The 25871-nt window shown below is 44.9% G+C and overlaps 1 protein-coding gene across 2 annotated transcripts in view; it reads right to left on the bottom strand.

Annotated features, from left to right (window-relative positions):
* LOC147979748 (uncharacterized) overlaps positions 1 to 24732 on the bottom strand; it is a 44228-nt gene extending 19496 nt beyond the window's left edge. The window contains exons 1-2 of one of the 2 annotated variants that reach the window (XR_015618972.1): positions 24304 to 24732; positions 16341 to 22732 (exon numbers count right to left, since the gene is read on the bottom strand). The gene's annotated coding sequence lies outside the window, so the exon portion shown is untranslated. Of the gene's footprint in view, positions 1 to 16340; positions 22733 to 24303 lie in introns of those variants that run through there. The other variant, XM_087547146.1, reaches the window with a different exon arrangement.
* Positions 24733 to 25871: the final 1139 nt, after the last annotated feature.

Here is a 25871-nt window from a genome sequence, read left to right as displayed (position 1 = left end):
TTGAACTATAATATATCAGGGATATATATGATGATCCTTGAGATATTCGCGATGTTTGACACCACAAAAGTAGAAATCAAGAAGGAGCATCAATTATTGATGGTTAGTGAAACCACTAGTTTTAAGATGGGCAAGGGTAATAAGGGATACTTCATGAAACGGCAATTCAGCTGCTGCTCTAGTGAAGAAACCCAAGGTTGAACCCAAACCCGAGACTAAGTGCTTTTGTAATAAGGGGAACAGCCACTGGAGCAGAATTACCCTAGATACTTGGTAGATGAGAGGGCTGGCAAGGTCGATAGAAGTATATTGGATATACATTGTGTTGATGTGTACTTTACTAGTACTCCTAGTAGCACCAGGGTATTAGATACCGGTTCGGTTGCTAAGTGTTAGTAACTCGAAATAAAAGCTACGGAATAAACGGAGACTAGCTAAAGGTGAGCTGACGATATGTGTTGGAAGTGTTCTCAATGTTGATATGATCAAGCATCGCACGCTCCCTCTACCATCGAGAATGGTGTTTGCGTTGAGCATAGACATGATTGGATTATGTCTATCGCAATACGGTTATTCATTTAAGGAGAATAAACGGTTACTCTGTTTATTTGAATAATACCTTCAATGGTCTTACACCTAAAATGAATGGTTTATTGAATCTCGATCGTAGTGATACACATGTTCATGCCAAAAGATAGTAATGATAGTACCACCTACTTGTGGCACAACCACGTAAGTCATATCGGTATAAAACGCATGAAGAAGCTCCATGTTGATGGATCTTTGGACTCACTCATTTTTGAAAAGTTTGAGACGTGCGAACCATGTCTATCGGTGTGTATGCATGAAGAAACTCCATGCAAATGGACCGTTTTGTACTCGCTTGATTTTGAATCACTTGAGACATGCAAATCATACCACATGGGCAAGATGACTGAAAGCCTCGGTTTCAGTAAAATGGAACTAGAAAGCAAATTGTTGGAAGTAATACATTTTGATGTGTGCAGTCCAATGAGTGCTGAGGCATGTAGTGGATATCGTTATATTCTTACTTCACAGATGATTTGAGTAGATGTTGAGTATATTTACTTGATGAATCACGAGTCTGAATTATTGAAAGGTTCAAGTAATTTCAGGGTGAAGTTGAAAGATCGTCGTGACAAGAGGATAAAACATCTATGATATGATCATAGAGAAGAATATCTGAATTACGAGTTTGGCACAGAATTAAGACATTGTGGAAATTGTTTCACAACTAATACAGCCTGGAACACCATAGTGTGATGGTGTGTCCGAACATCATAACTGCACCCTATTGGATATGATGCATACCATGATGTCTCTTATCGAATTACCACAATAATTTATGGGTTAGGCATTAGAGACAACCACATTCACTTTAATTAGGGCACCACGTAATTCCGTTGAGACGACACCGTATAAACTATGGTTTAGAGAAACCTAAGCTGTCATTTCTTAAAAGTTTGGGGCTGCGACGCTTATGTGAAAAAGTTTCAGGATGATAAGCTCGAACCCAAAGCGGATAAATGCATCTTCATAGACACCCAAAACAGTTGGGTATACCTCCTGTCTCAGATCCGAAAGCAATAAGGGATTGCTTCTAGAATCGGGTCCTTTCTCGAGGAAAAGTTTCTCTCGAAAGAATTGAGTGGGAGGATGGTGGAGACTTGATGAGGTTATTGAACCGTCTCTTCAACTAGTGTGTGGCAGGGCACAGGAAGTTGTTCCTGTGGCACCTACACCAATTGAAGTGGAAGCTTATGATGGTGATCATGAAACTTCAGATCAAGTCACTATCAAACCTCGTAGGATGACAAGGATGCGTACTACTTCAGAGTGGTACGTAATCCTGTCTTGGAAGTCATGTTGCTAGACAACAATGAACCTGCGAGCTATGGAGAAGCGATGGTGGGCCTGGATTCCGATAAATGGCTCGAGGCCATATAATCCGAGAGAGGATCCATGTATGAAAACAAAGTGTAGACTTTGGAAGAACTACTTGATGGTCGTAAGGCTGTTGAGTGTAGATGGATTTTAAAAGGAAGACGGACAATGATGGTAAATGTCACCATTAAGAAAGCTCGACTTGTCGTTAAGATGTTTTCTGACAAGTTCAAGGAGTTGACTACGGTGAGATTTTCTCACTCGTAGCGATGCTAAGAGTCTGTTGGAATTATATTAGCGATTACTGCATTATTTATGAAATCTTGCAGATAGGATGTCAAAACATTGTTTCCTCGACGATTTTCTTGAGGAAAGGTTGTATGTGATACAACCGAAAGGTTTTGTCAATCCTGAAAAGATGCTAATAAGTATGCAAAGCTCCAGCAATCCTTCTGAGGACTGGAGTAAGCATCTCGGAGTTGGAATGTATGCTTTGATAAGATGATCAAAGATTTTGGGTGTATACAAAGTTTATGAGAAACTGGTATTTCCAAAGAAGTGAGTGGGAGCACTATAGAATTTCTGATGAATATATGTTGTTGATCGGAAATGACGTAGAATTTCTGGAAAGCATATAGGGTTATTTGGAAAGTGTTTTTCAATGGAAAGCCTGGATTAAGCTACTTGAGCATTGAGCATCAAGATCTATAAGGATAGATCAAAACACTTAATGGTACTTTCAAATGAGCACATACCTTGACATGATCTTGAAGTTGTTCAAGATGGATCAGTCAAAGAAGGAGTTCTTGCCTGAGTTGTAAGGTATGAAGTTAAGACTTAAAGCTCGACCACGGCAGAATAGAGAGAAAGGACGAAGGTCGTCCCCTATGCTTAAGACATAGGCTCTACAGTATGCTATGCTGTGTACCGCACCTGAAATGTGCCTTGCCATGAGTCAGTCAAGGGGTATAAGAGTGATCCATGAATGGATCACAGGACAGCGGTCAAAGTTATCCTTAGTAACTAGCGGACTAAGGAAGTTTCTCGATTATGGAGGTGGTAAAAGAGTTCATCGTAAAGGGTTATGTCGATGCAAGCTTAACACCTATCCGGATAGCTCTGAGTAGAGATACCGGATATGTATAATGGACCAACAATTTAGAATAGCTCCAAGTAGAACAGTTATTTGGAATAGCTCCAAATAGAACGTGGTAGCTACATCTAGGAGATGACAGAGAGATTTGTAAAGCACACACGGATCTGAAAGGTTCGGACCCGTTGACTAAAACCTCTCTCACAAGCAACATGATCAAACCTAAAACTCATTGAGTGTTAATCACATAGTGATGTGAACTAGACTACTGACTCTAGTAAACTCTTGGGTGTTAGTCACATGGCGATGTGACCTGTGAGTGTTAATCACATGGCGATGTGAACTAGATTATTGACTCTAGTGCAAGTGGGAGACTGTTGGAAATATGCCCTAGAGGCAATAATAAATTGGTTATTATTATATTTCCTTGTTCATGATAATCGTTTATTATCCATGCTATAATTGTATTGATAGGAAACTCAGATACATGTGTGGATACATAGACAACACCATGTCCCTAGTGAGCCTCTAGTTGACTAGCTCGTTGATCAATAGATGGTTATGGTTTCCTAACCATGGACATTGGATGTCGTTGATAACGGGATCACATCATTAGGAGAATGATGTGATGGACAAGACCCAATCCTAAGCCTAGCACAAAGATCGTGTAGTTCGTATGCTAAAGCTTTTCTAATGTCAAGTATCATTTCCTTAGACCATGAGATTGTGCAACTCCCGGATACCGTAGGAATGCTTTGGGTGTATCAAACGTCACAACGTAACTGGGTGACTATAAAGGTGCATTACAGGTATCTCCGAAAGTGTCTGTTGGGTTGGCACGAATCGAGACTGGGATTTGTCACTCCGTGTAAACGGAGAGGTATCTCTGGGCCCACTCGGTAGGACATCATCATATGCGCAATGTGACCAAGGAGTTGATCACGTGATGATGTGTTACGGAACGAGTAAAGAGACTTGCCGGTAACGAGATTGAACAAGGTATAAGGATACCGACGATCGAATCTCGGGCAAGTACAATACCGCTAGACAAAGGGAATTGTATACGTGATTGATTGAGTCCTTGACATCGTGGTTCATCCGATGAGATCATCGTGGAACATGTGGGAGCCAACATGGGTATCCAGATCCCGCTGTTGGTTATTGACCGGAGAGTCGTCTCGGTCATGTCTGCTTGTTTCCCGAACCCGTAGGGTCTACACACTTAAGGTTCGGTGACGCTAGGGTTGTGAAGATATGTATATGCAGTAAACCCGAATGTTGTTCGGAGTCCCGAATGAGATCCCGGACGTCACGAGGAGTTCCGGAATGGTCCGGAGGTAAAGAATTATATATAGGAAGTGCTGTTTCGGCCATCGGGACAAGTTTCGGGGTTATCGGTATTGTACCGGGACCACCGGAGGGGTCCCGGGGGCCCACAGGGTGGGGCCATCTGCCCCGGGGGTCCACATGGGCTATAGGGGGTGCACCTTGGCCTATATGGGCCAAGGGCACCAGCCCCTATAGGCCCATGCGCCTAGGGTTTCCATATGGGAGGAGTCCCACTAGTGGAAGGCACCCCTAAGTGCCTTGGGGGGGAGGGAAACCTCCCCTGGCCGCCGCACCTAGGAGATTGGATCTCCTAGGCTGGCGCACCACCCCCCTTGGCCCTCCTATATATAGTGGGGGAGAGGAGGAACTTCAGACACCAGCCCCTGGCGCCTCCCTCTCTCCCCGTTACGTCTCTCTCTCGTAGTATAGGCGAAGCCCTGCTACTGTGACGCCCTGCATCCACCACCACGCCGTCGTGCTGCTGGATCTTCATCAACCTCTCCATCCTCCTTGCTGGATCAAGGCGTGGGAGACGTCTCCGTTCCGTACGTGTGTTGAACGCGGAGGTGCCGTCCGTTCGGCACTTGATCATCGGTGATTTGAATCACGACGAGTACGACTCCATCGACCCCGTTCACTTGAACGCTTCCGCTTAGCGATCTACAAGGTATGTAGATGCACTCTCCTTCCCCTCGTTGCTAGTCTCTCCATAGATAGATCTTGGTGACACATAGGAAAATTTTGAATTTCTGCTACGTTCCCCAACAAAGGCTTCAACACGTTCAAAGGCTTCAAAGGTTTTCGCTTGCTGGTCAAACAGGAACTGGCTTCGGGAGAATTTATGTGATGCTGTAAGAATTCTGCAAATGAATGCAGACTATGAGAACCAAAGGATTCTCCCGCGGACATGTACCTATGAAAGCATTAAGGTGCGAGGGGAGGGGAAGAGGTCATATGCATTCTCAGAAGATTTTGAAGATAAATCAGTTTAGAAGACATTGACCTCATCGTGCGAAGACATTCACTCATAGATAAGGAGTTGGTTCCAGATTTGTACGAATCCACAGATCAGTACAAGTGAGGAATCTAACTACTTTGTGAAGCATAAGTGAATATACTAGGCATGTTATGAGATGCAGTATGAGAGAGATCTAACTTGTGTGAATAGAAACTGCTTGTGGTAGAAAGTGACAAAGCTATAGGATCAACGGTGCCGTAAAAAGGAAGTTTTATTTACCACATTAAGAACTGCTAGACGGAGTGGAAGATGAGGCCGAGCAGTTCAATCTTCCGTGCCCTAACTTGGCGACGGAGGACACCTACGGCGACAGCAGAGAGGACGATGTCCGCGGTCGGCGTGAAGACGGCGTCGGAGAGGTTGCGGCAGCGAAGCGCTTCATCGCCGGCGTCGTCAAGGGCTAGCGGTGGCGCTAGGGTTCGTGTGAGAGTGGAAGAAGAGATAATGACCGCTGTGAAGTGTGTATTTATAGGCACAGGGGCGGCACTACGTTATTACACAGGTGCCCCTGGCGATTCGCATCTGAGGAACACGTGGCCATTATGTGGAATTTTGGGGTTTGTTCCACGTCCCACGCACGCCTGGATTGTCGGGTGGTCGTTCCTACTTTTCCGGGTTTCATGTGGAGGAATGAGCATTGAAAACGGACTTAATGGTTGTCTCTGTATCTTCTGCTGACAAGGACGCAGAGAAGACATTCGACAATTTCAATAGAATGCATATGATTTGGAGAGATAGAATTTGAGATAGAAAGCATAGAGAGGTTAGGGTCCGATCACATTCACTTAGTTCAAAAGATTCAACAAGAAGACATAGCTATAAGTGAATACTGTAGAGGACAGAACACTAGTAGATATATATATCTATATAATCAACATAGTGAAGATAATCATGAAGATATGTTGAGATTGAAGCCAAGCTAAATGTGAAGACATAACAAATGTAACGCCATGAGTGAAACACTTCAAAATAGAACATTTGGTGGTGGCGTTACCCACCGTATAGGAAGTATTAGACCCAGACACGGCGCACAATTATCGTGGTGCTCCGAAGTCAAATTCCACATTAATGTATTCACACTTAGAATGTATGTCTTCATTGATTTAAGATATACTTTACTTCGTGTGTTGCACATCTAAGTCATCAATATGCATAAGGGTTAGGATGTGTGCCTGATCACAGGACATTTGAGGATTCCAGGATATTTAGCTCACACCGTAACTTGCAAAATCTCTTCTCATCCAAGGTCTTGGTGAAGATATCTGCCAATTGCTCTTCAGTGTTGACGTGTATGATATCAATATCTTCCTTCACAACATGATCTCTAAGAAAGTGATGACGAATTTCAATGTGCTTTGTCTTCGAGTGCTGAACTGGGTTGTTGGCAATCTTGATGGCGCTTTCGTTGCCGCAGTAAAGTGGCACTTGCTTCAGATGAATGCCATAGTCCTTGAGTGTTTGCTTCATCCACAGAAGCTGAGCGCAGCAAGATCCAGCAGCAATGTATTCAGATTCAGCAGTGGAGAGAGATACACAGTTCTGCTTCTTTGAAGACCAACATACAAGTGATCGTCCCAGAAAGTGACATGTGCCTGATGTAGACTTGCGATCAACTTTGTCACTAGCATAATCAACATCCGAGAATCCAACCAGATCAAACTCTGAGCCCTTTGGATACCATAATCCTAGAGTTGGGGTGTGAGCCAAATATCGAAGAATTCGCTTCACGGCTAAGTGATGCGACTCCTTTGGTGCCGCTTGAAATCGAGCACACATGCAAACACTAAGCATAATATCTGGCCTAGATGCACATAGATAAAGTAAAGAACCAATCATGGAGCGGTATACCTTTTGATCGAACTCTTTACCATTGTCATCGGGACCCAGATGATGTTTGGCTGGCATTGGTGTCGTGAAGCCTTTGCAGTCTTGCATACCGAACTTCTTCAGGCAATCTTTGAGATACTTCTCTTGAGATATGAAGATGCCGTTGCGTTGTTGTCATATTTGAAGACATAGGAAGAACTTCAGCTCTCCCATCATAGACATCTGATATTGCTCTTGCATCATATATCCAAACTCTTCACTGTATTTCTGATTGGTGCAGCCGAAGATAATGTCATCCACATATATTTGGCACACAAACAGTTCACCATCATATGTCTTCATGAAGAGAGTGGGGTCTAGGGAACCAGGTATGAAGCCTTTGCTCTTCAGGAAGTATTTGAGTGTGTCATACCAGGCCCGAGGGGCTTGTTTGAGGCCATACAGTGCCTTGTTGAGCTTGTATACCATGTCAGGATGTTTTGAATGTTCAAAGCCAGGCGGTTGTGCTACATACACTTCTTCTTCAATCTTGCCATTAAGAAAAGCACTCTTCACATCCATTTTATATAGAAGTATATTATGATGATTTGCATAGGCCAGCAGTATGCGTATGGCTTCAAGTCTAGCCACAGAAGCAAATGTTTCATCGAAGTCAATGCCTTCCACTTGAGTATATCCTTAAGCAATGAGACGAGCTTTGTTTCTGACAACTTGACCATGCTCATCTTGCTTGTTGCGGTATATCCATTTGGTGCCTATTATATTGTGCTTCCGTGGGTCAGGACGCTTAACCAGTTCCCATACATTATTCAGCTCAAACTGATGAAGCTCTTCTTGCATAGCTTGAATCCATTCAGGTTCCATGAAGGCTTCTTCAACTTTCTTGGGTTCTGTTATTGAGACGAATGCGAAGTGCCCACAGAAATTTGCTAGCTGAGTTGCCATTGAACGAGTGAGTGGACCGGGTGCATTGATGCTATCAATTATTCTTTCAATCTGCACTTCATTGGCAATGCGAGGATGTACAGGGCGAAGATTTTGCTCTTGCTGATCATTGTCGTTGTTAGAAGGAATGTCTTCAGGCTGAGCATTGTCTTCATGTTGATCAGGTGCTGAGATGATAAGTTCTTCTTCAGGATGAGCTTCAGAAGGTATAATTTCTCCAATTCCCATTAGCTTGATTGATTCACTGGATGGAATTTCATCTAGCACATTTGGCAGTTGCTCTCTTTGTGAACCATTGGTCTCATCGAACCGCACATCCACTGTTTCAACCACTTTATAATGAAAGAGATTGAAGACTCTGTAGGAGTGCGAATCCTTTCCATATCCAAGCATAAAACCCTCATGTGCTTTTGGTGCAAACTTTGAGGTGTGATGTGGGTCCTTGATCCAGCACCTGGCTCCAAATACTCTGAAGTAACTGACATTTGGCTTCTTGCCAGTAAGGAGCTCATAAGATGTCTTGTTCAGAAGCTTGTGAAGATAAACACGATTGATTGTATGGCATGCAGTATCAATGGCTTCAGGCCAGAATTTTCTTGGAGTCTTGTATTCATCTAGCATCGTTCTGGCCATCAATGAGTGTTCTGTTCTTGCGTTCGACGACGCCATTCTGCTGTGGCGTGTACGGAGCCAAGAATTCATGTGTGATGCCCAGGCTATCAAGATATGTATCAAGGCCAGTGTTCTTGAATTCAGTGCCATTGTCACTTCGGATGTGCTTTATCTTGGCGCCATAATTGTTCATAGCTCGATTGGCGAAGCGTCTGAAGACATCCTGCACTTCAGTCTTGTAAAGGATTATGTGCACCCAAGTATATCTAGAATAATCATCAACAATGACAAAGCCATAGAGACAAGCAGTAGTAGTAAGAGTTGAGTAATGAGTGGGACCGAAAAGATCCATGTGAAGCAGTTCGAAGGGTCGAGTAGTGGTCATGATTGTCTTCGAGGGATGTTTGGCCCTCGTCATCTTCCCTGCTTCACAGGCACCGCATAAGTGATCTTTCTTGAACTTGACGCCCTCGATGCCTATGACATGCTTCTTCTTTGCAAGGGTGTGGAGGTTCCTCATGCCAGCATGCCCTAGCCTCCGATGCCAGAGCCAGCATTCTGAAGCTTTTACTAGAAGACATACGGCAAGCTGTGGTCCTGCTGAGAAATCTACCACGTACAAATCATCTTTTCGATACCCTTCAAATACTAGAGACTTGTCAGATTCCATTAGTACAAGGCAACGATATTTTCCAAATATTACGATCATGTTCAAATCGCAAAGCATTGAGACAGACATTAAGTTGAAGCCAAGGGATTCAACAAGCATGACTTTATCCATGTGTTGATCCCTTGAGATTGCAACTCTACCTAGACCCAATACCTTACTTTTACCAGTGTCAGCAAATGTGATGTGTCTCTTGTCGGATGGACGTAAGGTTGAGTCCATAAGAAGGCTTCTTTTGCCAGTCATGTGATTTGTACACCCACTATCAATAATCCATTCTGAAGACGCTGGTGTCGTACCCTACAGTGCAGTTAGGGGGATAGGCTTCACCAAGAGCATTGTGAAGCAAAAACATTTGACGAACCAATGGGTTATGAAAGCTTAGATCCAGATTAGGACTAATAGGAAGAGTAGCAAGCGATTCAGGAACGAAGTACATAGTAAGACCATTCGGGCATTTGATCTTGCGCCCTACAAGATGTTTAAGGTCCCCAGCAATAGCGTCGGATGATTTTGGTTTTCTGCTGGAGACCTTTCCCTGCAAAAGAGAGTTAAGCTTTCTTAGCCACCCACATCTTCAAGGGTGGCTTAGAAGCAATAAGTCTAAGTGCAGCATCTGAGAATTTTGGCTTTGGAGCCCTAGCAAATAGTCTTGCAGGCGGACAATAGTACTCATAAGAATAAGCAGAATAGTTCTTGGTCTTATGAACATGACGGTTTGACGAACCGCTCTCATATTCATATGCCTGAGTATGGTTTCCCTGCAAAACATTTGCATTAGTGCGACTCAGGTGAGTCCTCTGTCTATATGAAGCCTTTGGACCGTATGAAGCCTTTGGTCTGAGGTTTGTCTTCTTCACGTGAGGTGTCATGATGACATTCACAGGAAGATTCTCCAGACACTTTTTCGGAACCCAGATCTTCTTCATAGGCGGTCCATTCCTGTAGTTAGTACCAATGTACCTGGAAAACACTTCACCATTCTGATTCTTAAACAGTATATAGTTTGCATCAAAGGATTCATCAATGATAATGGGGTTAGCACAAGTGAAACCAGATAGATTGGATGGATCTGCTGAAGGTTCCTTTGCAGCAACCCATATGGTTTTGGGGTACTGCTCAGGTTTCCAGTAAGAGCCATCAGCATTCATTTTCCTTACGAACCCAACACCCTCTTTCCTTGGGTTTCGGTTCAGAATCTACTTTTTGAGGACATCACATAGTGTCTGATGCCCTTTAAGACTTTTGTACATCCCTGTTTCAAGCAATGTCTTCAACCTAGCATTCTCATCAGCAATAGTGGTGGTATCCTCAGCAGAGGGGTTAGTTACCACATCAACAGTTGAAGATATTGCAATAGCAGTAGCAGTAGAACATTCAGCAACAGAAGTAGCATTATCACGCTCAATGCATTTAAGACATGGTGGTTCAAATCCTTCCTGAGCGGAACTGATCTGTTTGGCGGGAAGTGATTCGCTTTCCTTTTGAAGATCTTCATGAGCCGCTTTTAATTTCTCAAGATCTTGCTTCCTTTGAAGATAATCATAGGAAAGCTTTTCATGAGTTGTTGAGAGAGTTTCATGACGACTTTCAAGTTCTTGATACTTAACGTGAAGATTTTTTATGTCTTCAATTAAGGATTCAGATCGAGTCATTTCAGCACCTAACAGATCATCGCTTCTGTCTAACAGTTTTTGAATATGTTCCATAGCTTTCTGTTGTTCAGTTGCAATTTTAGCAAGTGTTTTGTAGCTGGGTTTTGAACCACAATCAGAGTCATCGTCACTAGATGTTTGATAGTGAGTAGTGCGTGTGTTTACCTTGGCACCGCGTGCCATGAAGCAGTAGGTAGAAGCGGAGTAGTCCTTGTCATTTGCATCGGTGTCGGTGATGAAGTCATTGTCTTTAGTGTTGAAGATGGACTTGGCAACGTATGCTGTAGCCAGACTTGCGACGCCTGAATCAGACTCCTCCTCAGACTCCACCTCCGCCTCTTCAGAAGCAGACTCCTCCTCTGAATCCATTTCCTTGCCAACAAACGCACGTGCCTTGCCAGATGAGCTCTTCTTGTGTGATGAAGACTTTGAGGAAGACTTGGAAGAAGACTTTGATTATTTCTTATTCTTCTTGTCGTCAAAGTCATATTCCTTGTTGTTCTTCTTCTTTTTGTTCTCATTGTCCCACTGTGGACACTCAGAAATGAAGTGGCCAAGTTTCTTGCACTTGTGACATGTTTTCTTCTTGTAGTCATGAGTAGAAGCTTCATCATTCCTTGAGCTTGATCGGGAAGACTTTCTGAAGCCTTTCTTCTTGGTGAATTTTTGGAACTTCTTGACAAGCATAGCAAGTTCCCTTCCAATGTCTTCAGGATCATCATAACTGCTGTCAGATTCTTCTTCATATGAGGAGACAGCTTTTGCCTTCAAGGCACGAGTTCGCCCATAGTTTGGACCGTAGATATCTCTTTTCTCAGAAAGCTGAAACTCATGTGTGTTGAGCCTCTCAAGTATGTCAGACGGATCGAGTATCTTGAAATCAGGACGTTCTTGAATCATCAGGGCTAGGGTGTCAAACAAACTATCAAGTGATCTCAGTAGTGTCTTGACGACTACATGTTTGGTGATCTCAGTAGCGCCGAGGGCTTGAAGCTCATTTGTGATGTCAGTGAGTCGGTCAAATGTGAGCTGGACATTCTCATTGTCATTTCGCTTGAAGCGGTTGAAGAGGTTGCGAAGGACACCGATTCTCTGATCTCTCTGGGTTGAGACGCCTTCATTGACCTTGGAGAGCCAGTCCCAGACCAGCTTAGATGTTTTCAAAGCACTCACACGGCCATACTGTCCTTTGGTCAGATGACCACAGATGATATTTTTGGCAGTAGAGTCCAGTTGAACGAATTTCTTGACATCAGCAGCAGTGACACCTTCTCCAGCCTTGGGAACGCCGTTCTCGACGACATACCATAGGTCGACGTCAATGGCTTCAAGATGCATGCGCATCTTATTCTTCCAGTAGGGATATTCAGTTCCATCGAAGACGGGGCATGCAGTGAAGACTTTAATTATCACTGCAGTCGACATAGCTCAAACTCCAGGTGGTTAAACCGAATCACACAGAACAAGGAAGCACCTTGCTCTGATACCAATTGAAAGTGCGTTATATCGACTAGAGGGGGGGGGTGAATAGGCGATTTTTAAGAAAGTCTTCAAAACGTGAAAGTTATGAAGACAAACGATAGAAATAAACCTATTACCCTACAGCGGAAGGTAGACTACACTAGGCAAGCCATAGTCAAGTATTCAATAGTGAAAGCACAATGACTAATAGCAGCAATGTAGTAAGGATCAGGTAGGAAGATATTGTGAAGCCACACAGAACATGTAGTCACTCGGTGAAGACAAAAGATAGTGCGAACATACAATGACTTCACAAGGAGTAACAGTAAGTAAAGGGAAGGGAAGATGGAACCAGTGACTCGCTGAAGACAATGATTTGTTGGACCAGTTCCAGTTGCTGTGACAACCGTACATCTGGTTAGGGCGGCTAGGTATTTAAACCTTAGGACACACAGTCCCGGACACCCAGTCCTGAACACGCAGCTCAGGACACCCAGTCCTCACCGTATTCCCCTTGAGCTAAGGTCACACAGACCTCGCCCAATCACTCTGGTAAGTCTTCAAGGTAGACTCCCAAACCTTCACAGACTTCGTTCATCGGCAATCCACAATGTCTCTTGGATGCTCAGAACGCGACGCCTAACCGGCTGGAGGATGCACAGTCCTCAAGTGTAATAAGTCTTCAGATCACACAAACAAGAAGACTTAAGTGATGCCTAATTCTCTTTGGCTCTGGGTGGTTAGGGATTTATCCTCGCAAGGAATTCTCTCTCAAAGGCTTCGAGGTGGGTTGCTCTCAAACGACAAAAGCCGTACTCTCAATCTGAGCAGCCAACCGTTTATGGTTGTAGGGGGTGGGCTATTTATAGCCACTTGGCAACCCGACCTGATTTGTCCGAAATGACCCTAGGTCACTAAGGAACTGACACGTGTTCCAATGGTCAGATTTCAAACTCACACGACAACTTTACTTGGGCTGCAAGCAAAGCTGACTTGTGTGACTCTGGACAAGATTCGCTCTCATAGTCTTCACTCGAAGACATAGGTTTTGGTAAGGCATCACTACAGTCATTCTGACTGGTTCTCTTGGACCCCACTTAACAGTACGGTGGTTCCTATGACTCAACACAAAAGAAAGAGAACTACGAAAGATCTAAGTCTTCGAGCTCCATAGGCTTCATGTGGTGTCTTCTCTTGTCATAGTCTTCAATGTGAATATCTTCATATACCACCTTTGACTTCAATGTCTTCATACATTTTTAGGGGTCATCTCTGGTAGGAAAACCGAATCAATGAGGGACTTCTACCTGTGTTATCCTGCAATTCTCACAAACACATTAGTCCCTCAACTAGGTTTGTCGTCAATACTCCAAAACCAACTAGGGGTGGCACTAGATGCACTTACAGGAACCCCTTGACAGTTCGCCTTGAGTAAAACTCTTCCAGCAATGCCCAACATTGGTTTTACCATTTGCCACCTAGCCTTTTCTTTTCCCTTGGGAGTCGCGCTCCTGAGGGTCATCATTATTTTACCCCCCGGGCCATTGCTCCTCTGAGTGTTGGTCCAACTTGTCAGCCGCCGGTGGCCACCAGGGGCAACTCTGGGCTGGCCTACCAGAAGTTTAGACAATCCGGTGTGCCCTGAGAAAGAGATATGTGCAGCTCCTATCGGGATTTGTCGGCACATTCGTGTGGTGTTGCTGGTTTAGTTTTACCCTGTCGAAATGTCTTGTAGAACCGGGATACCGAGTCTAATCGGAATGTCTCGGGAGGAGGTCTATTCCTTCGTTGACCGTGAGAGCTTGTCATGGGCTAAGTTGGGACACCCCTGCAGGGATTTGAACTTTCGAAAGCCGTGCCCGCGGTTATGGGCAGATGGGAATTTGTTAACGTCCGGTTGTAGAAAACCTGAAGTTGACCTTAATTAAAATACATCAACCGCGTGTGTTACCGTGATGGTCTCTTTCCGGCGGAGTCCGGGAAGTGAACACGGTGTTGGAGTTATGCTTGACGTAGGTTGTTTTAGGATCACTTCTTGATCATACTTTTATCGACTGTGCTTTGCCTTCTCTTCTCGCTCTCATTTGCGTATGTTAGCCACCATATATGCTAGTCGCTTGCTGCAGCTCCACCTCTTACCTTTACCTTACCCATAAGCTTAAATAGTCTTGATAGCGAGGGTGCGAGATTGCTGAGTCCCCGTGGCTCACAGATACTTCCAAAACCAGCTTGCAGGTGCCGATGAGTCCGTGCAGATGACGCAACCAAGCTCAGGAGGAGCTCGATGAAGATCTTGTCCTTTGTATTGTTTCGTTCTAGTTGATAAGTAGTGGAGCCCAGTTGGGGTCGATCGGGGACCCTGTCGCATTTGGGGTTCTTCTTTTATTTTGGTTCCGTAGTCGGACCTTGATTGTACTTGGATGTTGTAATGCTTTATTCATGTAATTGTGTGAAGTGGCGATTGTAAGCCAACTATGTATCTCTTTCCCTTATGTATTACATGGGTTGTGTGAAGATTACCTCACTTGCGACATTGCTTTCAATGCGGTTATGCCTCTAAGTCGTGCTTCGACACGTGGGAGATATAGCCGCATCGAGGGCGTTACAAGTTGGTATCAGAGCCTTCCCCGACCTTAGGAGCCCCATTGCTTGATCGTTTTTAGCAGCCGAGTTATGTCTAGAAAAATGTTTTGAGTCATTTAGGAATTATATATCGGAGAGTTTAGGAATTCTTTTTACTCCCTAGTCCCTTCATCGCTCTGGTAAGGCATCTTGACGTAGAGTTTTGACTCTTCTCTTCTCAAATTTCACTAAATTTTTTAGGATCACGCGGGTATCTTGGAATCGTTCCGATGGTTTTTCGACGAGAACATTGTCTTGGTGCCTCTTGTTAGGGGTTTTGTGGAAGTGTCCCGGGGAGTTGAGCTCCGAGGTGTTGTCGTCACAATTTTATCGTTGCAATTCTGGAATACCTGAGTTTAGTACGCCGACATCGGAAATCTCCTTTATGCAGTTCATTGGTGAGATAACCTCGACGCCACCCAGTACTGGGGCGGGAGTTCGGGAGTATTGCCATAACTTGTATAACGGATGCTTTTCGAAGGTTGAGGTAGATGATTTCCGAGGGTTTCTTGGTTATGTGTTGAAGGATGGATACAGTTGGATGTAGGATTTGCTAGTTTGGGTGAGATGTTATGCTTCCCCTGTATCCCCAACACCTGATTGCATAACCGGAAAAATTTCGGGAGTTTATAAGTGGGAATTCAAGTAGTTCTTAGGATATCTTTTCGACAAATGTATGATTTGAAATTGGGGTTCGACGTCTAGTGGTCCGCCTATTCACGGTCGGTTTTACGGTGGTCTCGTTGTGTCTTAAAGAGTCCTTGGCTATGTCGACTCGGGGACGCTTCGTATGTCATGTGCACTGCCTTGTACATGATGGTGCTGTACGATCGAGCCCGTGTAGGCCCCACCACGAAAACTTCGGACGAAATCTCTATCATATGTTTGTTCCGGCTTATTCTGCAAGCCAATCCTTTGTTTTTGTTTTGAGTTGTGGTATTTGAGTTGCTTCGATGTCAAGTGTTGATTCCATACCTTCCTCGATTGGTGTTCTCATGTTCCGATGTGAATACCAATCCTTCTTAATAATCAAGTTTGTCATGTCAATCCTTTTTCAACCGGTGTGCTTCTCTTCTAGTGGATCCGACCATTTCAACTTCCGCAAGATCAATTATCACTTCTTCTCAACGGTGTTTGTTTCATCCGTCTCCAAGTTGCCTTTGTTTTTTTCCCCACCCTCCCACCCTTTTTATTCAAGGACTCAGATTTCGTAATCAAGTGTCCATCCTATTCATGTGAAGCCTCTCCATTCCTTTCCCTTCAATGTTCTTACCCGGTGATTCTCATGAAGATACTAACGGAGCATCAAGTTCATCATTCTTCGTTCTTTTTCTTCTCCGGTGGTTTCAAGTCAAGCTTTGTTGATGATACCCTTTCCTCATGTCAATGCTCTCTCATACCGGTGCAATTCTTAATCATTCACCTCTCGCTATTCATTTGTTCCGGAGTGCTGAAGATATTTCGAAGATTTGTGTTTTCACTTTGCAACCGTTCAAGCTATTTTGAGGTCCTATCTTATTCAAGCCATTTAATTCAACCGGTGCAATCTCTCCTTCAAATCGTTCTACGGTGTTTCTTTTGAGTGGGCCCTAACCCACAGGTCTTTTCCCAGGATCTTACCTGACTCTTCTTATTTGTCCGGAGATATTATCAAATTCTTTTCCAAGTTTAACATAAGAATGATTCATCATCAGTCATATGTTTTTCTCCAAGATCTTTCGAATTATTGGCATCGTTGGCTCAACCTTTTCCATTCTTTATTCCAGAGTGCCTCTACAATTATTGTTGGTGTTTCTCATCGTAATTCTCAGATTTTGAAGACCGAAGAAGAGTTTCTCTTTAATCTTGCTCCATTCTCTTCAAGATTCATGGTGCTAGCTTGTTGCCATCCTCTCATAATTATTTTCGATTGTGAGAATTTTTTTTCACCCATCAGGATATATTCAAGGGTATTTTCAGTTCGATTATCCGGAGCCCATCATTTCAAAAGACTTGTTCATTCTCAGCTTTCAGCTCCCCAAATTTCACCGGTGCATCAATCAAATATTCTCTAATCAGTTCATGATCTCTTCGTTCTCTTGTATCTAAACTCTCTCTTGTATCTCCGTTCATTTGCTAATTCTTACCGGTGATTCACCCCTTTACTTCGTTCGTTTTCAATTCTTACGGTGGTTCGTTCAAGACCTCTTCCTTGGTTATCATATCAATTCTTTCGGGTTTTTTCAAATTCTATCGGTGGTTCGTTGAAGATTTTCCCAAGTTGCTCTATATCTATCTTAATTCTTTCTACGAGAATAAGTAGTATGCCAATGTCATTGATTGTCATCAATTTAATTGGTGAAGGATGAGCATAACATAATTCTTATTCTTGATTCACCCAAGTGATTAATTCTTTATTCCGGAGGCTCATCAAATTCTCGGTTCGAGATGCTTTATCTATCCTTTTCTCGGAGTTCCAAGTTCTCTCAATTATTTCACCACGGAGATTCATCTAAATCATTACAAGGATTCAACTTGTGTTTTCGACTTCTCTTTCCTTTTGTTTGACCATTCTTTTGTTTACCGGAGTTCTTCATCAAGGTGCTACATGATGGTTCATCAAGGATTAAATTTCTTCTCGAAGTGTTCATTGAGATTCTTTTCAGAGGAGTTCACGCATTCTTCATCTTGCAATCCGGAGTGCAATTTTTTTCTACTGTATCTTTGGAGGTGGTATTATGCCATTCTTGATAATTTGAGTTCATGTTTCATGATTCACATGTTATTAAGAATGAGGTATTTTAAATCCATCAATCTCGTCGTTGGAGTTACCTTGGGTTATATTTCACCTAAATCTTTCCCTAAGGATTGTTGCTATCTATGGTGCTTATAATTGACCCAAGTTCTTCATCTATTCCCCTGGTGAAATAAGCTCTCGTCTTCTTGTTCATATCAATCCAATATATCGTTTCTGTTAGTGGCAGATTTTCACCTCTTGGTTTTGAGATGTTTTTCATAAGCCCACTTCAAGCCTATCTTTTCGGTGTGGATTGTTCCAACAACTCCGTGTGACCCTTCTCTTTAAGATGCTTGTTAGGTAGAAGATGTTGTTTTCTTCTCCGTTCTTTTGTTCCGTCGATACAACTTCTATTCTTTCGTTTCGGAGGCATTGTGTCGTTGTTCTCTTCAACCATCTTCTTGTTTTGTCAAGATCATGTTCTTTTCATGATTGTCCATTTAACCGGAGTGCCGTGCCCTCTTTTCAAGTTCTATCACCTTATCAAGTTCTATCACCTTATCAAGTTCTTATTCAATTCCTTTTCTTTTCAAACAGAGTGTTGTCCGAATTTGTTCTTCCTTGTTCCTCTTTCCTAACGGAATGCTTTCAACTTTGTTCTTCTTCGTTGCTTTCTTTCTTTCATTTTGCGCAACCTTTTCAAGGTTCTCTGGTCTCACTCGTTCGTCAAAGAAGCAACTTAGTTTTACCTCTTCTCTTTCTCTCCTGTTTTCCCTCCGGTGCCATTCTACATCTCGGGACGAGAACCTCTCGTAGTGGTGGAGTGTTGTAACGCCCCGAGACCGATGTGCCAGGTGTCCTCTAGTTATTTGCTGTTGTTTCCTTGTCATTGCTTGCGTTTCATGCATTGCATATCATGTCATCATGTGCATTTCATTTGCATACGTGTTCGTCTCATGCATCCGAGCATTTTCCCCGTTGCCCGTTTTGCATTCCGGCGCTCCTATCTCCTCTGAGGGTCATTTCTACCTTCTTTTCATGTGCGGGTGTTAAACATTTCCGGATTGGACCGAGACTTGCCAAGCGGCCTTGGTTTACTACCGGTAGACCGCCTGCCAAGTTTCGTATCTTTTGGACTTCGTTTGATGCTCCAATGGTTAACCGAGGGACCGAGAAGGCCTCGTGTGTGTTGCAGCCCAACACCCTTCCAAAGTGGCCCAAAACCCACCTAAACCTGTTCCATCATCTCGGTCGTTCGATCACGATCGCGTGGCCGAAAACCGCACCTCATTTGGACTCTCCTAGCTCCCTCTACCTATAAATATGTGATCCCCTCCGAAATCTCGCGCAGATCAAACCCTAGCTTCTTCCCACTCCGCCGCCGGACATGTCCGCGCCCGTCGGACGCGTCCAGCCTCCAGCTCACTCCGGCCAACCAGAGCTCGTCACGTCGCCTTCCCCGCCGCCACAGCCAATCACACTACGCCACCTCAGCCGCGCCTCTCTCTCCTCTCCGCCGCGGCCTGCGCAGCCCACCGCGGGCCCGCCCGGCCCGTTCCCCGCCGCCGCGCGCCCGAGTCGCTCGTTCCTTTCGCGCCGCCATCAGCCGCGGACTCCGCCGCCGGAGCATCGTCGGACTCCGCCGTCTTCGCCGGAGTTGCTCGTCGCCGGCCACCGCATCCCGCCGCCTTCGCGCCTTGCCCGGCCGCTCGCCGGAGCGCTGCAACCCGCGTAGCGCCCCGCCCGCGCCACGGGCTCCCTACCTCGCCGGAGTTGCTTCACGCTCGCCGGAGCGCCGCGGCCTGCCCTCGTTGCAGCTCCGCCTCTCGCCGCTGCTCGACCACGGGGCCCGAGCGCCGCCGTCTTGGACAGATCCGGACCCGGGGAGCCAAGCCCCGCCGGACCCGCTGCTCCTTTGCCACTCCGGTGATCGCCGGAGTTCAAGCCTGCCTCGCCGGAGTCCGTACCTCACCGGAGTCCGCTCATTTGCTATGTTATTGTTCTTGCCATGTCTAGCTTGTATAATGTGTATTCTTGATGGATGTATGCTTAGATTGTCATGCCTTGCTCTGTAGTGAGTGCATCGAGCTTGTTAACATGCCTACTTGATATCTGTTTCAGCATGCTCCAGTTTTCACTAAGTCTGAGAACTGATTATATTTTTGCCATGTTCACATGCTTGCAATTGTATTTTCTGATCCCTTTTGGCTCAAGGTCACTAAGAGATTTTTGTTAAGCTCTTTCAGTAGCTCCATGCCATGCCTTGATTTGCCATGTTCAGGTCCTGTAGCATGTAGTTTTGTTGCTCCTAAGAGTGCTATCTAATCTGAAATTCCAGACAAATGTTAATTTCACTAAGTCTGAAATCTGTTTGCCAAATGCATTTTTGCCATGCTTGTTTGAACCTGTTAATGGATGAATTGGCCGTAGCTCAGTGCTAGACTTTTGTTAAGCATCTTGAATGGATCCCTGCCATGTATTTTGTTGCCATGTTTGGGTGCTGTAGCTTGTTCATCTCATTGCATCTAGATGGCTACTTGCTGTTAATCGCAGACCGGTGTCATATTTGATTCGTTTGCCATTTCCAAACCGTAACTCCGATTCCAGTGATCTTTATATCATTTTCAAGCGATTTCATCTCACCTATCCAGTGGCACACTTGGATTTCCAAGTTGAGGCCAGGTTCAATCATTCCTTTGCAAATCATGCATATGCATCGCATACCGCATCCCGCATATCATACCATGTTCATGTGTTGGTTGTTTACTATGTTGTGTGCTTCTTTCCGGTGTTTGCTTCTTTGGGTTGGATCCGGTAACGTCGTGTTGTGAGGATCCGTTCGTCTACGTCCGTTTGTCTTCTTCATGGACTCGTTCTTCTTCCTTGCGGGATTTCAGGCAAGATGATCATACCCTCGAAATCACTTCTATCTTTGCTTGCTAGATGCTCGCTCTTTTGCTATGCCTATGCTGCGATACCTACCACTTTCTTATCATGCCACCCATATTGTTGAACCAAGCCTCTAACCCACCTTGTCCTAGCAAACCGTTGTTTGGCTATGTTACCGCTTTGCTCAGCCCCTCTTATAGCGTTGTTAGTTGCAGGTGAAGATTGAAGTTTGTTCCTTGTTGGAACATGGAGTTCGTTCCTTGTTGGAACATTGGTTACTTGTCGGGATATCACAATATATCTTATTTAATTAATGCATCTATATACTTGGTAAAGGGTGGAAGGCTCGGCCTTATGCCTGGTGTTTTGTTCCACTCTTGCCGCCCTAGTTTCCGTCATATCGGTGTTATGTTCCCGGATTTTGCGTTCCTTACGCGGTTGGGTAATAATGGGAACCCCTTGACAGTTCGCCTTGAGTAAAACTCTTCCAGCAATGCCCAACATTGGTTTTACCATTTGCCACCTAGCCTTTTCTTTTCCCTTGGGAGTCGCGCTCCTGAGGGTCATCATTATTTTACCCCCCGGGCCATTGCTCCTCTGAGTGTTGGTCCAACTTGTCAGCCGCCGGTGGCCACCAGGGGCAACTCTGGGCTGGCCTACCAGAAGTTTAGACAATCCGGTGTGCCCTGAGAAAGAGATATGTGCAGCTCCTATCGGGATTTGTCGGCACATTCGTGTGGTGTTGCTGGTTTAGTTTTACCCTGTCGAAATGTCTTATAGAACCGGGATACCGAGTCTAATCGGAATGTCTCGGGAGGAGGTCTATTCCTTCGTTGACCGTGAGAGCTTGTCATGGGCTAAGTTGGGACACCCCTGCAGGGATTTGAACTTTCGAAAGCCGTGCCCGCGGTTATGGGCAGATGGGAATTTGTTAACGTCCGGTTGTAGAAAACCTGAAGTTGACCTTAATTAAAATACATCAACCGCGTGTGTTACCGTGATGGTCTCTTTCCGGCGGAGTCCGGGAAGTGAACACGGTGTTGGAGTTATGCTTGACGTAGGTTGTTTTAGGATCACTTCTTGATCATACTTTTATCGACTGTGCTTTGCCTTCTCTTCTCGCTCTCATTTGCGTATGTTAGCCACCATATATGCTAGTCGCTTGCTGCAGCTCCACCTCTTACCTTTACCTTACCCATAAGCTTAAATAGTCTTGATAGCGAGGGTGCGAGATTGCTGAGTCCCCGTGGCTCACAGATACTTCCAAAACCAGCTTGCAGGTGCCGATGAGTCCGTGCAGATGACGCAACCAAGCTCAGGAGGAGCTCGATGAAGATCTTGTCCTTTGTATTGTTTCGTTCTAGTTGATAAGTAGTGGAGCCCAGTTGGGGTCGATCGGGGACCGTGTCGCATTTGGGGTTCATCTTTTATTTTGGTTCCGTAGTCGGACCTTGATTGTACTTGGATGTTGTAATGCTTTATTCATGTAATTGTGTGAAGTGGCGATTGTAAGCCAACTATGTATCTCTTTCCCTTATGTATTACATGGGTTGTGTGAAGATTAACTCACTTGCGACATTGCTTTCAATGCGGTTATGCCTCTAAGTCGTGCTTCGACACGTGGGAGATATAGCCGCATCGAGGGCATTACAATATAGTATATACCCGTGATCACCTCCCGAGTGATCACGACCCGATAGTATAGCATGGAAGACGGACAAGAATGTAGGGCCACTGATGATAAACTAGCATCCTATACTAAGCATTAGGATTGCAGGTAAAAGTAACAACAGTAGTAGCAAGGACATGCTATGCATCAGGATAGGATTAACGAAAAGCAGTAACATGCTACACTATTCTAATGCGAGTAGTAGAGAGAAAGAGTAGGCGATATCTGGTGATCAAGGGGGGAGGGCTTGCCTGGTTGCTCTGGCAAGAAGGTTTCGATGTCGATGTAGTCGATCACAGGGGGTACCGACATCGGTCTCAAGGTCTACCGAAAAGAAGTAACGAAGGGGAAACACAATAAATAACAGAGCAATCAAATGTAACACAAAGCAAGACGCGGAAATACGTTGTGCTAGGGGTGACCTAACGCAGGGATAGGTGATACCGACGAAGGTGGGGAACATCCGGGAAAGTATCCCCGGTGTTTCGCGTTTTCGGACAGATGGACTAGAGGGGAAAAGTTGTGTGTTCGCAATGCTAGGGATGCGTGGCGGACGAACATGCTGCGTAACCGGATTCGTCTCATCGATCTGAGCAACTTTCATGTACAAAGTTTTTTCATCCGAGCTACGGATTATTTTCTACGGTTTTTCAAAGATTTAAATGATATTTTAGAAATCCCTGAAATTTTGCTAAGTCTGAGAATTCGATAGTTTTTTTAATATTACTTGGTTGTTTTCAAAAGACTACAACTATTGTTCTGTACATCCTATGAGTTAGTTCCTTATATCAATTTTCAATACTTTTCTGTTATCTACATGTTAGTACCAATTACATCCATATTAGAGTTCATTTGCTTGAACATCAAGAGCACTAAAGTAGCTATGAAAATAAAACTGTTTTTCGGTTTTCTATTACCAGGACATTGAACTTTATGATTTTCGTAGGAATTAATCCATGCATCAAAAGTATTTGGTCCAGTGGGATAAAATGGAGTTTGTCATCTATGCATTCTACTCATATTTTTTTCACTCATGCTAACAAATGTTTAACCGCAGTTTAAGGGCTGTCTAGGGGGTTACTCATTGTAGAAATACAAAAGCTAGCTAGTAGCTACAATAACTACAAGTACAGTAAGCAGCGATAGTGGTTGCATTTAGGGATTTATTTAGACTGTTAATTACATGGGACCCGTATGTCATCAACTGGGTTATCCCAGTTTGACTGGTCTATGGGACCAGTGGGCCCCAGGTGTCATTCACACATATTTTAGCATTCTTTTTAAGTAGATATTTAGAGGAGGGGGGTCCACCTGCCATAGGTTAGTAGCTAATCTAACTAGTAATTAACCCTAAACTAATTGAACATGGGGCCGGCCTCACACACACAAAACACACACATACGCTAATTACACAGGGCCGGCCATACATAGCAGGGACATAGCCAACCATCGGGTTGTGTTTGCCATGGCCTCGCGTGAGCTCAACGTGGTTGAGCAGCAGCAGCAGCTCAACGCGGCAGCGGCAGTGCAGCAGAGCATCAGCGACTAGCGGGCAGCAAGCAGCATCAGCAGTTACAGGCAGCAGCGGCAGCGCTACAGCAGAAGCAGTAACCGGCAGCAGCAGCAGCACGGTCGGGCGCTGCTAGGCCGCGGCGGGCACACGCGCGGGCGAGGCGCAGGGCAGCAGACACACAGCAGTAGGAGCAGCATCAGCGGTCGCGGGCGGGCTCGGGGCGCGGCCCGCAGAAGGAGCACACAGGAGCAGCACGAGCGCAGAGCCAAGCAGGGGCGCGTACGCGTATGCTGAGCTTCGGCCATGGCGGCCGCCGGTTCGTACAGGAGACTACGGCAACGGATCAAGACCGGGATGAGGGGGATTCAGAGGAGGAGCTCACGGCGAATCTGTAGGGGAGGGCAGCGGGCTCGGGGGAGGCTCGTAGGCGGCGAATCGAGCGGAGAGACGGTGACGACCATGGCGGAGAAGACAGTTCGTGGCGACGGTTCGAGGGCGTCCTGGCTCGATCTGGTCCTCGGGACGGACAAAGCCAGCCGCGGCGGACCTCCTGGACGTTGACGTGAAGCTTGGGGGGCACCGGTGCGCGGCGACGACGATGACGCGGCGACAGCAGCGGCATCGGGCGCGAGTGGCAGAGGGAGAGGGAGCGCGAGGGAAAAGGGATTAGGGTTCGGTGGCGCGAGGGAGGGATGAGGTAGGTCTTATAGGCGCCGAGGTCGCCGGGGTAGTCGCCGGATGGTCGCCACGGCGATGGCCGGTGCCGTGGCGGCCATCGGTGTTGTCCACGCCTCCTCTAGGAGTTGCTTCGGCCGACTGGGCCAAGTGGCCCGGGGGAGATTTCCTTTTTATTTTATTTTATGTTTGTGTTTTGGTTTGTTTTTATTTATTTTCTTTTCACCATTTTATTTAATTTCCACAATATTTTAGTTTAGTTAAAATACAAAAGTACTTTATAAGTTAGTATTAGTATTTATGCCACTACCACAAAATAACTTGGCACAAAATAAATAAGTTTAGAGTTTTTATAAATTAAAAAGCATTTATATAATTGCCTTTAGCCACTGTTTTATTCACAAAGGGCATTTAAACACTTTACAAAAGTGTTGGGTCACCACCATAGTTAGTTATGGAATATTTGCCACACTTTGAACATTTTATTTTGCATGTTTGAGAAACTTGAATTTTGGACTTTAATTTGAATTTGAATTGAATTAAGATTTGGATCAAGCGAGGATTAGCAACAACAATGTGATGACACGTCATCCTTAACAGAGGATTACTGTAGCTTAATTATCCGTGCGCCACAATTCTCCTCCACTACAAGAAATCTCGTCCCGAGATTTAGGAGCGGGAGTAAGGGGGAGGGATTTGGTTACGAAATTCTAACGGGTCTTCTCGGTGTTGGTTGCTCTTGTCGAAGAGGTCAATACATTACGTTGATGCCTTCATTCCTCTGTTTCAAGTTATCATGATGAAGTTGTCGTACTTCCTTCAGGATCCTCACCGTACTTACGAAAGGATGAGAGGGGAAAACTCTATAAGGACGGATTCTAATTAGATTGAGCATCGGACGGTTAACTAAGGGGAAGAAGCATAAGCATCTCTCGAATTAAATCTTAATAAGAAATCGAGAGCAAAGTAAGAAGGTACCATGAGAAGTTTCAAACAGATAGGCAATCGTTCGATATCTAAACAAAGTGCGAAAGGGGTCCAGACTCCAGAGCAACGGGATTAAGTATTGTGTCTGATACCAGAATTGATGATCTCATTGGAAGGTGGCTCGTGAATTACATACGAGACCACGCACGAGGAAGAACTTTGGGAACAGGGGGTGTACAGGAGAGTCAGGTTTCGATCCTGTGGAACTGTGGGTTATGGGCCCACCATGTGGGTTAAAAGTAGAAGGAGCGGTGACATCTTGCGTGATCATGTAAGCAAGGCATGTCA

Source organism: Triticum urartu, chromosome 3A (assembly GCF_056163025.1).
Source record: "Triticum urartu cultivar PI428250 chromosome 3A, HENAU_Tu73, whole genome shotgun sequence".
NCBI lineage: Eukaryota > Viridiplantae > Streptophyta > Magnoliopsida > Poales > Poaceae > Triticum > Triticum urartu.
The sequence above is the reverse complement of the archived record's forward strand: the minus strand, read 5'-3'. Positions and strand labels throughout refer to the sequence as shown.